This window comes from Anser anser, assembly GCF_964211835.1.
Source record: "Anser anser genome assembly, chromosome: 1".
In the NCBI taxonomy this organism is placed as follows: Eukaryota; Metazoa; Chordata; class Aves; order Anseriformes; family Anatidae; genus Anser; species Anser anser.
The window spans coordinates 78416566-78434750 of record NC_139720.1 but is presented as its reverse complement, the minus strand read 5'-3'; positions in this window follow the sequence as shown (position 1 = coordinate 78434750).

Sequence of the window (18185 nt, the reverse complement as noted above, 5' to 3'; positions counted from 1 at the left end):
TCCAGAGAGTGCACTGGCACCAATGGAGATGCACTTCAGTGAGTGCAGAGACTGCACTGGCACCACTGGGGATGCAGTGCAGTGAGTCCAGTGAGTGTACTGGCACCACAGGTGATGCAGTGCAGTGAGTCCAGAGAGTGCACTGGCAGCACTGGGGATGCAGTGCAGTGAGTCCAGAGAGTGCACTGGCACCACAGGTGATGCACTCCAGTGAGTCCAGAGAGTGCACTTGCACCACGGGGGATGCAGTGCAGTGACGCCAGAGAGTGCACTGGCACCACTGGGGATGCAGTGCAGTGAGTCCAGAGAGTGCACTGGCACCACTGCGGATGCACTGCAGTGAGTCCTGAGAGTACACTGGCTCCACCGGGGATGCCTTGCAGTGAGTCCAGAGAGTGCACTGGCAGCACTGGGGATGCAGTGCAGTGAGTCCAGAGAGTGCACTGGCACCACTGGGGATGCAGTGCAGTGAGCCCAGTGAGTGCACTGGCACCACTGGGGATGCACTGCAGTGACTCCAGAGAGTGCACTGGCACCACAGAGAATGCACTTCAGTGAGTCCATAGAGTGCACTGGCACCACTGGGGATGCACTGCAGTGAGTCCAGAGAGTGCACTGGCACCACTGGGGATGCACTACAGTGAGTCCAGGGATAGCACTGGCACCACTGGGGATGCAGTGCAGTGAGTCCAGAGAGTGCACTGGCACCACTGGGGATGCACTGCAGTGAGTCCAGAGAGTGCACTGGAACCACTGGGGATGCAGTGCCGCGACTCCAGAGAGTGCACCGGCTCCACTGGGGATGCGGTGCCGGAGGTCCAGAGAGTGCATTGGCACTTCTGGGGATGCAGTGCAGTGTATCCAGAGAGTGCTCTGGCACCACTGGGGATGCAGTGCAGTGAGTCCAGCGAGTGCAGTGGCACCACTGGTGATGCACTGCAGTTACTCCAGAGAGTGCACTGGCACCACTGGGGTTGCAGTGCGGTGAGTCCAGAGAGTGCACTGGCACCACTTGGGATGCACTGCAGTGAGTCCAGAGAGTGCACTGGCACCACTGAGAATGCCCTTCAGTGAGTCCAGAGAGTGTACTGGCACCACTGGGGATGCAGTGCAGTGAGTCCAGAGAGTGCACTTGCAAAACTGAGAATGCACTTCAGTGAGTCCAGAGAGTGCACGGGCTCCACTGGGGATGCAGTGCAGTGAGTCCAGAGAGTGCACTGGCACCACTGGGGATGCAGTGCAGTGAGTCCAGAGAGTGCACTAGCACCACTGGGGATACAGTGCAGTGAGTCCAGAGAGTGCACTGGCACCACTGGGGATGCACAGCATTGAGTCCAGAGAGTGCATTGGCACCACTGGGGATGCACTGCAGTGAGTCCAGAGAGTTCACTGGCACCACTGGAGATGCAGTTCAGTGAGTGCAGAGACTGCACTGGCACCACTGGGGATGCAGTGCAGTGAGTCCAGTGAGTGTACTGGCACCACTGGGGATGCACTGCAGTGAGTCCAGAGAGTGCACTGGCACCACTGGGGATGCACTGCAGTGAGTCCAGAGAGTGCACTTGCACCACTGGGGATGCAGTGCAGTGAGTCCAGAGAGTGCACTGGCACCACTGGGGATGCAGTGCAGTGAGTCCAGTGAGAGCACTGGCACCAATGGGGATGCACAGCAGTGAGTCCACAGAGTGCACTGGCACCACTGGGGATGCAGTACAGTGAGTCCAGAGAGTGCACTGGCACCACTGGGGATGCACTGCAGTGAGTCCAGAGAGTGCTCTGGCACCACTGGCGATGCAGTGCAGTGAGTCCAGAGAGTGCACTAGCACCACTGGGGATGCAGTGCAGTCAGTCCAGTGAGTGTACTGGAACCACTGGGGATGCACTGCAGTGAGTCCAGAGAGTGCACTGGCACCACTGAGAATGCACTTCAGTGAGTCCAGAGAGTGCACTGGCACCACTGGGGATGCACTGCAGTGAGTCCACAGAGTGCACTGGCACCACTGGGGATGCAGTGTAGTGAGTCCAGAGAGTGCACTGGCACCACTGGGGATGCACTGCAGTGAGTCCACAGAGTGCACTGGCACCACTGGCGATGCAGTGCAGTGAGTCCAGAGAGTGCACTGGCTCCACTGGGGATGCAGTGCAGTGAGTCCAGAGAGTGCACTGGCACCACTGGGTATGCAGTGCAGTGAGTCCAGAGAGTGCACTGGCAAAACTGGGGATGCACTGCAGTGAGTCCAGAGAGTGCACTGGCACCACTGGGGATGCAGTGCAGTGAGTCCAGAGTGTGCACTGGCACCACTGGGAATGCAGTGCAGTGAGTCCAGAGATCGCACTGGCACCACGGGGGATGCACTTCAGTGAGTCCAGAGAGTGCACTGGCACCACTGGGGATGCACTGCAGTGAGTCCAGAGAGTGCACTGGCACCACTGGGGATGCAGTGCAGTGAGTCCAGAGAGTGCACTGGCACCACTGGGGATGCAGTGCAGTGAGTCCAGAGAGTGCACTGGCACCAGAGGGAATGCACTGCAGTGAGTCCAGTGAGTGCACTGGCACCACTGGGGATGCAGTGCAGTGAGTGCAGGGAGTGCACTGGCACCACTGGGGATGCAGTGCAGTGAGTCCAGAGAGTGCTCTGGCACCACTGGGGATGCAGTGCAGTGAGTCCAGAGAGTGCACTGGCACCACTGGGGATGCAGTGCAGTGAGTCCAGAGAGTGCACTGGCACCACTGGTGATGCACTGCAGTTACTCCAGAGAGTGCACTGGCACCACTGGGGATGCGGTGCGGTGAGTCCAGAGAGTGCACTGGCACCACTGGTGATGCACTGCAGTGAGTCCAGAGAGTGCACTGGCACCACTGAGAATGCCTTTCAGTGAGTCCAGAGAGTGCACTGGCACCACTGGTGATGCACTGCAGTGAGTCCACAGAGTGCACTAGCACCACTGGGGATGCAGTGCAGTGAGTCCAGAGAGTGCACTGGCACCACTGGGGATGCACTGCAGTGAGTCCACAGAGTGGACTGGCACCACTGGGGATGCAGTGCAGTGAGTCCAGAGAGTGCACTGGCTCCACTGGGGATGCAGTGCAGTGAGTCCAGAGAGTGCACTGGCACCACTGGGTATGCAGTGCAGTGAGTCCAGAGAGTGCACTGGCAAAACTGGGGATGCACTGCAGTGAGTCCAGAGAGTGCACTGGCACCACTGGGGATGCAGTGCAGTGAGTCCAGAGTGTGCACTGGCACCACTGGGAATGCAGTGCAGTGAGTCCAGAGATCGCACTGGCACCACGGGGTATGCACTTCAGTGAGTCCAGAGAGTGGACTGGCACCACTGGGGATGCACTGCAGTGAGTCCAGAGAGTGCACTGGCACCACTGGGGATGCAGTGCAGTGAGTCCAGAGAGTGCACTGGCACCACTGGGGATGCAGTGCAGTGAGTCCAGAGAGTGCACAGGCAGCACTGGGGATGCAGTGCAGTGAGTCCAGAGAGTGCTCTGGCACCACTGGGGATGCAGTGCAGTGAGTCCAGAGAGTGCACTGGCACCACTGGGGATGCAGTGCAGTGAGTCCAGAGAGTGCACTGGCACCACTGGTGATGCACTGCAGTTACTCCAGAGAGTGCACTGGCACCACTGGGGATGCGGTGCGGTGAGTCCAGAGAGTGCACTGGCACCACTGGTGATGCACTGCAGTGAGTCCAGAGAGTGCACTGGCACCACTGAGAATGCCTTTCAGTGAGTCCAGAGAGTGCACTGGCACCACTGGTGATGCACTGCAGTGAGTCCACAGAGTGCACTAGCACCACTGGGGATGCAGTGCAGTGAGTCCAGAGAGTGCACTAGCACCACTGGGGATGCAGTGCAGTCAGAGCAGTGAGTGTACTGGCACCACTGGGGATGCACTGCAGCGAGTCCAGAGAGTGCACTGGCACCACTGAGAATGCACTTCAGTGAGTCCAGAGAGTGCACTGGCACCACTGGGGATGCACTGCAGTGAGTCCAGAGAGTGCACTGGCACCACTGAGAATGCACTTCAGTGAGTCCAGAGAGCGCACTGGCACCACTGGGGATGCAGTGCAGTGAGTCCAGAGAGTGCACTGGCACCACTGAGAATGCACTTCAGTGAGTCCAAAGAGTGCACTGGCACCACTGGGGATGCACTGCAGTGAGTCCAGAGAGTGAACTAGCACCACTGGGAATGTAGTGCAGTGAATCCAGTGAGTGCACTGGCACCAGTGGGGATGCACTGCAGTGAGTCCAGAGAGTGCACTGGCACCACTGGGGATGCACTGCAGTGAGCCCAGTGAGTGCACTGGTACCACTGGAGATGCAGTACAGTGAGTCCAGTGACTGCACTGGCAACACTGGGGATGCAGTGCAGTGAGTCCAGAGAGTGCACTGGCACCACTGGTGATGCAGTATAGTGAGTCCAGTGAGTGCACTGGCACCACTGGGGATGCAGTGCAGTGAGTCCAGAGAGTGCACTGGCACCACTGGGGATGCACTGCAGTGAGTCCAGAGAGTGCACTGGCACCACTGATGATGCAGTACAGTGAGTCCAGTGAGTGCACTGGCACCACTGGGGATGTAGTGCAGTGACTCGAGAGAGTGCACTGGCAGCACTGGGGAAGCAGTGCAGTGACTCCAGAGAGTGCACTGGCACCACTTGGGATGCAGTGCAGTGAGTCCAGAGAGTGCACTGGCACCACTGGGGATGCAGTGCAGTGAGTCCAGAGAGTGCATTGGCACCACTGGGGATGCAGTGCAGTGAGTCCAGAGAGTGCACTGGCAGCACTGGGGATGCACTGCAGTGAGTCCACAGAGTGCACTGGTACCACTGGGGATGCAGTGCAGTGAGTCCAGAGAGTGCACTGGCACCACTGGGTATGCAGTGCAGTGAGTCCAGAGAGTGCACTGGCACCACTGGGGATGCAGTGCAGTGAGTCCAGAGAGTGCACTGGCACCACTGGGGATGCAGTGCAGTGAGTCCAGAGAGTGCACTGGCAGCACTGGGGATGCAGTGCAGTGAGTCCAGAGAGTGCACTGGCACCACTGGGGATGCACTGCAGTGAGTCCAGAGAGCGCACTGGCACCACTGGGGATGCACTGCAGTGAGTCCACAGAGTGCACTGGCACCACTGAGAATGCACTTCAGTGAGTCCAGAGAGTGCACTGGTACCACTGGGGATGCACTGCAGTGAGTCCAGAGAGTGCACTGGCACCACTGGGGATGCAGTGCAGTGCGTCCAGAGAGTGCACTGGCACCACTGGGGATGCACTGCAGTGAGTCCAGAGAGTTCACTGGCACCACTGGAGATGCACTTCAGTGAGTGCAGAGACTGCACTGGCACCACTGAGGATGCAGTGCAGTGAGTCCAGTGAGTGTACTGGCACCACTGTGGATGCACTGCAGTGAGTCCAGAGAGTGCATTGGCACCACTTGGGATGCACTGCAGTGAGTCCAGAGAGTGCACTGGCACCACTGGGGATGCAGTGCAGTGAGTCCAGAGAGTGCACTGGCACCAATGGGGATGCACTTCAGTGAGTCCACAGAGTGCACTGGCTCCACTGGGGATGCAGTGCAGTGAGTCCAGAGAGTGCACTGGCACCATTGGAGATGCAGTGCAGTGAGTCCAGAGAGTGCACTGGCACCACTGGGGATGCAGTGCAGTGAGTCCAGAGAGTGCACTGGCACCACTGGGGATGCAGTGCAGTGAGTCCAGAGAGTGCACTGGCACCACTGGGGATGCACTGCAGTGAGTCCAGAGAGTTCACTGGCACCACTGGGGATGCACTTCAGTGAGTGCAGAGACTGCACTGGCACCACTGGGGATGCAGTGCAGTGAGTCCAGTGATTGTACTGGCACCACTGGGGATGCACTGCAGTGAGTCCAGAGAGTGCATTGGCACCACTTGGGATGCACTGCAGTGAGTCCAGAGAGTGCACTTGCACCACTGGGGATGCAGTGCAGTGAGTCCAGAGAGTGCACTGGCACCACTGGGAATGCAGTGCAGTGAGTCCAGAGAGTGCACTGGCACCAATGGGGATGCACAGCAGTGAGTCCAGAGAGTGCACTGGCACCACTGGGGATGCAGTACAGTGAGTCCAGAGAGTGCACTGGCACCACTGGGGATGCACTGCAGTGAGTCCAGAGAGTGCTCTGGCACCACTGGCGATGCAGTGCAGTGAGTCCAGAGAGTGCACTAGCACCACTGGGGATGCAGTGCAGTCAGTCCAGTGAGTGCACTGGCACCACTGGGGATGCAGTGCAGTGAGTCCAGTGAGTGCACTGGCACCACTGGGGATGCACTTCAGTGAGTCCAGAGAGTGCACGGGCTCCACTGGGGATGCACTGCAGTGAGTCCACAGAGTGCACTGGCACCACTGGGGATGCAGTGCAGTGAGTGCAGGGAGTGCACTGGCACCACTGTGGATGCAGTGCAGTGAGTCCAGAGAGTGCAGTGGCACCAATGGAGATGCAGTGCAGTGAGTCCAGAGAGTGCACAGGCAGCACTGGGGATGCAGTGCAGTGAGTCCAGAGAGTGCTCTGGCACCACTGGGGATGCAGTGCAGTGAGTCCAGAGAGTGCACTGGCACCACTGGGGATGCAGTGCAGTGAGTCCAGAGAGTGCACTGGCACCACTGGGGATGCAGTGCAGTGAGTCCAGAGAGTGCACTGGCACCACTGAGAATGCACTTCAGTGAGTCCAAAGAGTGCACTGGCACCACTGGGGATGCACTGCAGTGAGTCCAGAGAGTGCACTGGCACCACTGGGAATGTAGTGCAGTGAATCCAGTGAGTGCACTGGCACCAGTGGGGATGCACTTCAGTGAGTCCAGAGAGTGCACTGGCACCACTGGGGATGCACTGCAGTGAGCCCAGTGAGTGCACTGGCACCACTGGAGATGCAGTACAGTGAGTCCAGTGAATGCACTGGCAACACTGGGGATGCAGTGCAGTGAGTCCAGAGAGTGCACTGGCACCACTGGTGATGCAGTATAGTTAGTCCAGTGAGTGCACTGGCACCACTGGGGATGCAGTGCAGTGAGTCCAGAGAGTGCACTGGCACCACTGGGGATGCAGTGCAGTGAGTCCAGAGAGTGCACTGGCACCACTGGGGATGTGTCCAGTGAGTCCAGTGAGTGCACTGGCACCACTGGGGATGCAGTGCAGTGAGTCCAGAGAGTACACTGGCACCAGTGGGGATGCAGTGCAGTGAGTCCAGAGAGTGCACTGGCACCACTGGGGATGCAGTGCAGTCAGTCCAGTGAGTGCACTGGCACCACTGGGGATGCAGTGCAGTGAGTCCAGAGAGTGCACTGGCACCACTGGGGATGCACTGCAGTGAGTCCACAGAGTGCACTAGCACCACTGGGGATGCAGTGCAGTGAGTCCAGAGAGTGCGCTGGAACCACTGGGGATGCAGTGCAGTGAGTCCAGAGAGTGCACTGGCACCACTAGGGATGCAGTGCAGTGAGTCCAGAGAGTGCACTGGCAGCACTGGGGATGCAGTGCAGTGAGTCCAGAGAGTGCACTGGCACCACTGGGGATGCAGTGCAGTGAGTCCAGAGAGTGCACTGGCACCACTGAGAATGCACTTCAGTGAGTCCAGAGAGTGCACTGGCACCACTGGGGATGCAGTGCAGTGAGTCCAGAGATTGCACTGGCACCACTGGGGATGCAGTGCTGTGACTCCAGAGAGCGCACAGGCACCACTGGGAATGCAGTGCAGTGAGTCCAGAGAGTGCACTGGCACCACTGGGGATGCACTGCAGTGAGCCCAGAGAGTGCACTGGCACCAGTGGGGATGCACTGCAGTGAGTCCAGTGAGTGCACTGGCACCACTGGGGAAGCAGTGCAGTGAGTCCAGAGAGTGCAGAGGCACCACTGGTGATGCAGTTTAGTGAGTCCAGAGAGTGCACTGGCACCACTGGGGATGCAGTGCAGTGAGTCCAGTGAGTGTACTGGCACCACTGGGGATGCACTGCAGTGAGTCCAGAGAGTGCACTGGCACCACTGAGAATGCACTTCAGTGAGTCCAGAGAGTGCAGTGGCACCACTGGGGATGCAGTGCAGTGAGTCCAGAGAGTGCACTGGCACCACTGGGGATGCACTGCAGTGAGTCCAGAGAGTGCACTGGCACCACTGGGGATGCACTGCAGTGAGTCCAGAGAGTGCACTGGCACCACTGGGGATGCAGTGCAGTGAGTCCAGAGAGTGCACTGGCACCAGAGGGAATGCACTGCAGTGAGTCCAGTGAGTGCACTGGCACCACTGGGGATGCAGTGCAGTGAGTGCAGGGAGTGCACTGGCACCACTGGGGATGCAGTGCAGTGAGTCCAGAGAGTGCAGTGGCACCACTGGGGATGCAGTGCAGTGAGTCCAGAGAGTGCACAGGCAGCACTGGGGATGCAGTGCAGTGAGTCCAGAGAGTGCTCTGGCACCACTGGGGATGCAGTGCAGTGAGTCCAGAGAGTGCACTGGCACCACTGGGGATGCAGTGCAGTGAGTCCAGAGAGTGCACTGGCACCACTGGTGATGCACTGCAGTTACTCCAGAGAGTGCACTGGCACCACTGGGGATGCGGTGCGGTGAGTCCAGAGAGTGCACTGGCACCACTGGTGATGCACTGCTGTGAGTCCAGAGAGTGTACTGGCACCACTGAGAATGCCTTTCAGTGAGTCCAGAGAGTGCACTGGCACCACTGGTGATGCACTGCAGTGAGTCCACAGAGTGCACTAGCACCACTGGGGATGCAGTGCAGTGAGTCCAGAGAGTGTACTGGCACCACTGGGGATGCACTGCAGTGAGTCCAGAGAGTGCACTGGCACCACTGAGAATGCACTTCAGTGAGTCCAGAGAGCGCACTGGCACCACTGGGGATGCAGTGCAGTGAGTCCAGAGAGTGCACTGGCACCACTGAGAATGCACTTCAGTGAGTCCAAAGAGTGCACAGGCACCACTGGGGATGCACTGCAGTGAGTCCAGAGAGTGAACTAGCACCACTGGGAATGTAGTGCAGTGAATCCAGTGAGTGCACTGGCACCAGTGGGGATGCACTGCAGTGAGTCCAGAGAGTGCACTGGCACCACTGGGGATGCACTGCAGTGAGCCCAGTGAGTGCACTGGTACCACTGGAGATGCAGTACAGTGAGTCCAGTGACTGCACTGGCAACACTGGGGATGCAGTGCAGTGAGTCCAGAGAGTGCACTGGCACCACTGGTGATGCAGTATAGTGAGTCCAGTGAGTGCACTGGCACCACTGGGGATGCAGTGCAGTGAGTCCAGAGAGTGCACTGGCACCACTGGGGATGCACTGCAGTGAGTCCAGAGAGTGCACTGGCACCACTGATGATGCAGTACAGTGAGTCCAGTGAGTGCACTGGCACCACTGGGGATGTAGTGCAGTGACTCGAGAGAGTGCACTGGCAGCACTGGGGATGCAGTGCAGTGACTCCAGAGAGTGCACTGGCACCACTTGGGATGCAGTGCAGTGAGTCCAGAGAGTGCACTGGCACCACTGGGGATGCAGTGCAGTGAGTCCAGAGAGTGCACTGGCACCACTTGGGATGCAGTGCAGTGAGTCCAGAGAGTGCACTGGCACCACTGGGGATGCAGTGCAGTGAGTCCAGTGAGTGCACCGGCACCAATGGGGATGCACAGCAGTGAGTCCACAGAGTGCACTGGCACCACTGGGGATGCAGTACAGTGAGTCCAGAGAGTGCACTGGCACCACTGGGGATGCACTGCAGTGAGTCCAGAGAGTGCTCTGGCACCACTGGCGATGCAGTGCAGTGAGTCCAGAGAGTGCACTAGCACCACTGGGGATGCAGTGCAGTCAGTCCAGTGAGTGTACTGGCACCACTGGGGATGCACTGCAGTGAGTCCAGAGAGTGCACTGGCACCACTGAGAATGCACTTCAGTGAGTCCAGAGAGTGCACTGGCACCACTGGGGATGCACTGCAGTGAGTCCACAGAGTGCACTGGCACCACTGGGGGTGCAGTGTAGTGAGTCCAGAGAGTGCACTGGCACCACTGGGGATCCACTGCAGTGAGTCCACAGAGTGCACTGGCACCACTGGGGATGCACTGCAGTGAGTCCAGAGAGTGCACTGGCTCCACTGGGGATGCAGTGCAGTGAGTCCAGAGAGTGCACTGGCACCAATGGGTATGCAGTGCAGTGAGTCCAGAGAGTGCACTGGCAAAACTGGGGATGCAGTGCAGTGAGTCCAGAGAGTGCACTGGCACCACTGGGGATGCAGTGCAGTGAGTCCAGAGTGTGCACTGGCACCACTGGGAATGCAGTGCAGTGAGTCCAGAGATCGCACTGGCACCACGGGGGATGCACTTCAGTGAGTCCAGAGAGTGCACTGGCACCACTGGGGATGCACTGCAGTGAGTCCAGAGAGTGCACTGGCACCACTGGGGATGCACTGCAGTGAGTCCAGAGAGTGCACTGGCACCACTGGGGATGCAGTGCAGTGAGTCCAGAGAGTGCACTGGCACCACTGGGAATGCACTGCAGTGAGTCCAGTGAGTGCACTGGCACCACTGGGGATGCAGTGCAGTGAGTGCAGGGAGTGCACAGGCACCACTGGGGATGCAGTGCAGTGAGTCCAGAGAGTGCAGTGGCACCACTGGGGATGCAGTGCAGTGAGTCCAGAGAGTGCACAGGCAGCACTGGGGATGCAGTGCAGTGAGTCCAGAGAGTGCTCTGGCACCACGGGGGATGCAGTGCAGTGAGTCCAGAGAGTGCACTGGCACCACTGGGGATGCACTTCAGTGAGTGCAGAGACTGCACTGGCACCACTGGGGATGCAGTGCAGTGAGTCCAGTGAGTGTACTGGCACCACTGGGGATGCAGTGCAGTGAGTCCAGAGAGTGCACTTGCACCACTGGGTATGCAGTGCAGTGAGTCCAGAGAGTGCACTGGCAAAACTGGGGATGCACTGCAGTGAGTCCAGAGAGTGCACTGGCACCACTGGGGATGCAGTGCAGTGAGTCCAGAGTGTGCACTGGCACCACTGGGGATGCAGTGCAGTGAGTCCAGAGAGTGCACTGGCACCACTTGGGATGCACTGCAGTGAGTCCAGAGAGTGCACTGGCACCACTGGGGATGCACTTCAGTGAGTCCAGACAGTGCACTGGCACCACTGGGGATGCACTGCAGTGAGTCCAGAGAGTGCACTGGCACCACTGGGGATGCACTTCAGTGAGTCCAGAGAGTGCACTGGCACCACTGGGGATGCACTGCAGTGAGTCCAGAGAGTGCACTGGCACCACTGGGGATGCACTGCAGTGAGTCCAGAGAGTGCACTGGCACCACTGGGGATGCAGTGCAGTGAGTCCAGAGAGTGCACTGGCACCAGAGGGAATGCACTGCAGTGAGTCCAGTGAGTGCACTGGCACCACTGGGGATGCAGTGCAGTGAGTGCAGGGAGTGCACTGGCACCACTGGGGATGCACTGCAGTGAGTCCAGAGAGTGCAGTGGCACCACTGGGGATGCAGTGCAGTGAGTCCAGAGAGTGCACTGGCAGCACTGGGGATGCAGTGCAGTGAGTCCAGAGAGTGCTCTGGCACCACTGGGGATGCAGTGCAGTGAGTCCAGAGAGTGCACTGGCACCACTGGGGATGCGGTGCGGTGAGTCCAGAGAGTGCACTGGCACCACTGGTGATGCACTTCAGTGAGTCCAGAGAGTGCACTGGCACCACTGAGAATGCCTTTCAGTGAGTCCAGAGAGTGCACTGGCACCACTGGTGATGCACTGCAGTGAGTCCACAGAGTGGACTAGCACCACTGGGGATGCAGTGCAGTGAGTCCAGAGAGTGCACTGGCACCACTGAGAATGCACTTCAGTGAGTCCAGAGAGCGCACTGGCACCACTGGGGATGCAGTGCAGTGAGTCCAGAGAGTGCACTGGCACCACTGAGAATGCACTTCAGTGAGTCCAAAGAGTGCACTGGCACCACTGGGGATGCACTGCAGTGAGTCCAGAGAGTGCATTGGCACCACTTGGGATGCACTGCAGTGAGTCCAGAGAGTGCACTTGCACCACTGGGGATGCAGTGCAGTGAGTCCAGAGAGTGCACTGGCACCACTGGGGATGCAGTGCAGTGAGTCCAGAGAGTGCACTGGCACCAATGGGGATGCACAGCAGTGAGTCCACAGAGTGCACTGGCACCACTGGGGATGCAGTACAGTGAGTACAGAGAGTGCACTGGCACCACTGGGGATGCACTGCAGTGAGTCCAGAGAGTGCTCTGGCACCACTGGGGATGCAGTGCAGTGAGTCCAGAGAGTGCTCCGGCACCACTGGAGATGCAGTGCAGTGAGTCAAGAGAGTGCACTAGCACCACTGGGGATGCAGTGCAGTCAGTCCAGTGAGTGTACTGGCACCACTGGGGATGCACTGCAGCGAGTCCAGAGAGTGCACTGGCACCACTGAGAATGCACTTCAGTGAGTCCAGAGAGTGCACTGGCACCACTGGGGATGCACTGCAGTGAGTCCACAGAGTGCACTGGCACCACTGGGGATGCAGTGCAGTGAGTCCAGAGAGTGCACTGGCACCACTGGGGATGCACTGCAGTGAGTCCACAGAGTGCACTGGCACCACTGGGGATGCAGTGCAGTGAGTCCAGAGAGTGCACTGGCTCCACTGGGGATGCAGTGCAGTGAGTCCAGAGAGTGCACTGGCACCACTGGGTATGCAGTGCAGTGAGTCCAGAGAGTGCACTGGCAAAACTGGGGATGCACTGCAGTGAGTCCAGGGAGTGCACTGGCACCACTGGGGATGCAGTACAGTGAGTCCAGAGTGTGCACTGGCACCACTGGGGATGCAGTGCAGTGAGTCCAGAGATCGCACTGGCACCACGGGGGATGCACTTCAGTGAGTCCAGAGAGTGCACTGGCACCACTGGGGATGCAGTGCAGTGAGTCCAGAGAGTGCACTGGCACCACTGGGGATGCACTGCAGTGAGTCCAGAGAGTGCACTGGCACCAGAGGGAATGCACTGCAGTGAGTCCAGTGAGTGTACTGGCACCACTGGGGATGCAGTGCAGTGAGTGCAGGGAGTGCACTGGCACCACTGGGGATGCACTGCAGTGAGTCCAGAGAGTGCAGTGGCACCACTGGGGATGCAGTGCAGTGAGTCCAGAGAGTGCACAGGCAGCACTGGGGATGCAGTGCAGTGAGTCCAGAGAGTGCTCTGGCACCACTGGGGATGCAGTGCAGTGAGTCCAGAGAGTGCACTGGCACCACTGGGGATGCAGTGCAGTGAGTCCAGAGAGTGCACTGGCACCACTGGGGATGCACTGCAGTTACTCCAGAGAGTGCACTGGCACCACTGGGGATGCGGTGCGGTGAGTCCAGAGAGTGCACTGGCACCACTGGTGATGCACTGCAGTGAGTCCAGAGAGTGCACTGGCACCACTGAGAATGCCTTTCAGTGAGTCCAGAGAGTGCACTGGCACCACTGGTGATGCACTGCAGTGAGTCCAGAGAGTGCACTAGCACCACTGGGGATGCAGTGCAGTGAGTCCAGAGAGTGCACTGGCACCACTGAGAATGCACTTCAGTGAGTCCAGAGAGCGCACTGGCACCACTGGGGATGCAGTGCAGTGAGTCCAGAGAGTGCACTGGCACCACTGAGAATGCACTTCAGTGAGTCCAAAGAGTGCACTGGCACCACTGGGGATGCACTGCAGTGAGTCCAGAGAGTGCATTGGCACCACTTGGGATGCACTGCATTGAGTCCAGAGAGTGCACTTGCACCACTGGGGATGCAGTGCAGTGAGTCCAGAGAGTGCACTGTCACCTTTGGGGATGCACTGCAGTGTCTGCAGAGAGTGCCCTAGGGATGCAGTGCAGTGAGTCCAGAGAGTGCACTGGCACCAATGGAGATGCACTTCAGTGAGTGCAGAGACTGCACTGGCACCACTGGGGATGCAGTGCAGTGAGTCCAGTGAGTGTACTGGCACCACAGGTGATGCAGTGCAGTGAGTCCAGAGAGTGCACTGGCAGCACTGGGGATGCAGTGCAGTGAGTCCAGAGAGTGCACTGGCACCACAGGTGATGCACTCCAGTGAGTCCAGAGAGTGCACTTGCACCACGGGGGATGCAGTGCAGTGACGCCAGAGAGTGCACTGGCACCACTGGGGATGCAGTGCAGTGAGTCCAGAGAGTGCACTGGCACCACTGCGGATGCACTGCAGTGAGTCCTGAGAGTACACTGGCTCCACCGGGGATGCCTTGCAGTGAGTCCAGAGAGTGCACTGGCAGCACTGGGGATGCAGTGCAGTGAGTCCAGAGAGTGCACTGGCACCACTGGGGATGCAGTGCAGTGAGCCCAGTGAGTGCACTGGCACCACTGGGGATGCACTGCAGTGACTCCAGAGAGTGCACTGGCACCACAGAGAATGCACTTCAGTGAGTCCATAGAGTGCACTGGCACCACTGGGGATGCACTGCAGTGAGTCCAGAGAGTGCACTGGCACCACTGGGGATGCACTACAGTGAGTCCAGGGATAGCACTGGCACCACTGGGGATGCAGTGCAGTGAGTCCAGAGAGTGCACTGGCACCACTGGGGATGCACTGCAGTGAGTCCAGAGAGTGCACTGGAACCACTGGGGATGCAGTGCCGCGACTCCAGAGAGTGCACCGGCTCCACTGGGGATGCGGTGCCGGAGGTCCAGAGAGTGCATTGGCACTTCTGGGGATGCAGTGCAGTGTATCCAGAGAGTGCTCTGGCACCACTGGGGATGCAGTGCAGTGAGTCCAGCGAGTGCAGTGGCACCACTGGTGATGCACTGCAGTTACTCCAGAGAGTGCACTGGCACCACTGGGGTTGCAGTGCGGTGAGTCCAGAGAGTGCACTGGCACCACTTGGGATGCACTGCAGTGAGTCCAGAGAGTGCACTGGCACCACTGAGAATGCCCTTCAGTGAGTCCAGAGAGTGTACTGGCACCACTGGGGATGCAGTGCAGTGAGTCCAGAGAGTGCACTTGCAAAACTGAGAATGCACTTCAGTGAGTCCAGAGAGTGCACGGGCTCCACTGGGGATGCAGTGCAGTGAGTCCAGAGAGTGCACTGGCACCACTGGGGATGCAGTGCAGTGAGTCCAGAGAGTGCACTAGCACCACTGGGGATACAGTGCAGTGAGTCCAGAGAGTGCACTGGCACCACTGGGGATGCACAGCATTGAGTCCAGAGAGTGCATTGGCACCACTGGGGATGCACTGCAGTGAGTCCAGAGAGTTCACTGGCACCACTGGAGATGCAGTTCAGTGAGTGCAGAGACTGCACTGGCACCACTGGGGATGCAGTGCAGTGAGTCCAGTGAGTGTACTGGCACCACTGGGGATGCACTGCAGTGAGTCCAGAGAGTGCACTGGCACCACTGGGGATGCACTGCAGTGAGTCCAGAGAGTGCACTTGCACCACTGGGGATGCAGTGCAGTGAGTCCAGAGAGTGCACTGGCACCACTGGGGATGCAGTGCAGTGAGTCCAGTGAGAGCACTGGCACCAATGGGGATGCACAGCAGTGAGTCCACAGAGTGCACTGGCACCACTGGGGATGCAGTACAGTGAGTCCAGAGAGTGCACTGGCACCACTGGGGATGCACTGCAGTGAGTCCAGAGAGTGCTCTGGCACCACTGGCGATGCAGTGCAGTGAGTCCAGAGAGTGCACTAGCACCACTGGGGATGCAGTGCAGTCAGTCCAGTGAGTGTACTGGAACCACTGGGGATGCACTGCAGTGAGTCCAGAGAGTGCACTGGCACCACTGAGAATGCACTTCAGTGAGTCCAGAGAGTGCACTGGCACCACTGGGGATGCACTGCAGTGAGTCCACAGAGTGCACTGGCACCACTGGGGATGCAGTGTAGTGAGTCCAGAGAGTGCACTGGCACCACTGGGGATGCACTGCAGTGAGTCCACAGAGTGCACTGGCACCACTGGCGATGCAGTGCAGTGAGTCCAGAGAGTGCACTGGCTCCACTGGGGATGCAGTGCAGTGAGTCCAGAGAGTGCACTGGCACCACTGGGTATGCAGTGCAGTGAGTCCAGAGAGTGCACTGGCAAAACTGGGGATGCACTGCAGTGAGTCCAGAGAGTGCACTGGCACCACTGGGGATGCAGTGCAGTGAGTCCAGAGTGTGCACTGGCACCACTGGGAATGCAGTGCAGTGAGTCCAGAGATCGCACTGGCACCACGGGGGATGCACTTCAGTGAGTCCAGAGAGTGCACTGGCACCACTGGGGATGCACTGCAGTGAGTCCAGAGAGTGCACTGGCACCACTGGGGATGCAGTGCAGTGAGTCCAGAGAGTGCACTGGCACCACTGGGGATGCAGTGCAGTGAGTCCAGAGAGTGCACTGGCACCAGAGGGAATGCACTGCAGTGAGTCCAGTGAGTGCACTGGCACCACTGGGGATGCAGTGCAGTGAGTGCAGGGAGTGCACTGGCACCACTGGGGATGCAGTGCAGTGAGTCCAGAGAGTGCTCTGGCACCACTGGGGATGCAGTGCAGTGAGTCCAGAGAGTGCACTGGCACCACTGGGGATGCAGTGCAGTGAGTCCAGAGAGTGCACTGGCACCACTGGTGATGCACTGCAGTTACTCCAGAGAGTGCACTGGCACCACTGGGGATGCGGTGCGGTGAGTCCAGAGAGTGCACTGGCACCACTGGTGATGCACTGCAGTGAGTCCAGAGAGTGCACTGGCACCACTGAGAATGCCTTTCAGTGAGTCCAGAGAGTGCACTGGCACCACTGGTGATGCACTGCAGTGAGTCCACAGAGTGCACTAGCACCACTGGGGATGCAGTGCAGTGAGTCCAGAGAGTGCACTGGCACCACTGGGGATGCACTGCAGTGAGTCCACAGAGTGGACTGGCACCACTGGGGATGCAGTGCAGTGAGTCCAGAGAGTGCACTGGCTCCACTGGGGATGCAGTGCAGTGAGTCCAGAGAGTGCACTGGCACCACTGGGTATGCAGTGCAGTGAGTCCAGAGAGTGCACTGGCAAAACTGGGGATGCACTGCAGTGAGTCCAGAGAGTGCACTGGCACCACTGGGGATGCAGTGCAGTGAGTCCAGAGTGTGCACTGGCACCACTGGGAATGCAGTGCAGTGAGTCCAGAGATCGCACTGGCACCACGGGGTATGCACTTCAGTGAGTCCAGAGAGTGGACTGGCACCACTGGGGATGCACTGCAGTGAGTCCAGAGAGTGCACTGGCACCACTGGGGATGCAGTGCAGTGAGTCCAGAGAGTGCACTGGCACCACTGGGGATGCAGTGCAGTGAGTCCAGAGAGTGCACAGGCAGCACTGGGGATGCAGTGCAGTGAGTCCAGAGAGTGCTCTGGCACCACTGGGGATGCAGTGCAGTGAGTCCAGAGAGTGCACTGGCACCACTGGGGATGCAGTGCAGTGAGTCCAGAGAGTGCACTGGCACCACTGGTGATGCACTGCAGTTACTCCAGAGAGTGCACTGGCACCACTGGGGATGCGGTGCGGTGAGTCCAGAGAGTGCACTGGCACCACTGGTGATGCACTGCAGTGAGTCCAGAGAGTGCACTGGCACCACTGAGAATGCCTTTCAGTGAGTCCAGAGAGTGCACTGGCACCACTGGTGATGCACTGCAGTGAGTCCACAGAGTGCACTAGCACCACTGGGGATGCAGTGCAGTGAGTCCAGAGAGTGCACTAGCACCACTGGGGATGCAGTGCAGTCAGAGCAGTGAGTGTACTGGCACCACTGGGGATGCACTGCAGCGAGTCCAGAGAGTGCACTGGCACCACTGAGAATGCACTTCAGTGAGTCCAGAGAGTGCACTGGCACCACTGGGGATGCACTGCAGTGAGTCCAGAGAGTGCACTGGCACCACTGAGAATGCACTTCAGTGAGTCCAGAGAGCGCACTGGCACCACTGGGGATGCAGTGCAGTGAGTCCAGAGAGTGCACTGGCACCACTGAGAATGCACTTCAGTGAGTCCAAAGAGTGCACTGGCACCACTGGGGATGCACTGCAGTGAGTCCAGAGAGTGAACTAGCACCACTGGGAATGTAGTGCAGTGAATCCAGTGAGTGCACTGGCACCAGTGGGGATGCACTGCAGTGAGTCCAGAGAGTGCACTGGCACCACTGGGGATGCACTGCAGTGAGCCCAGT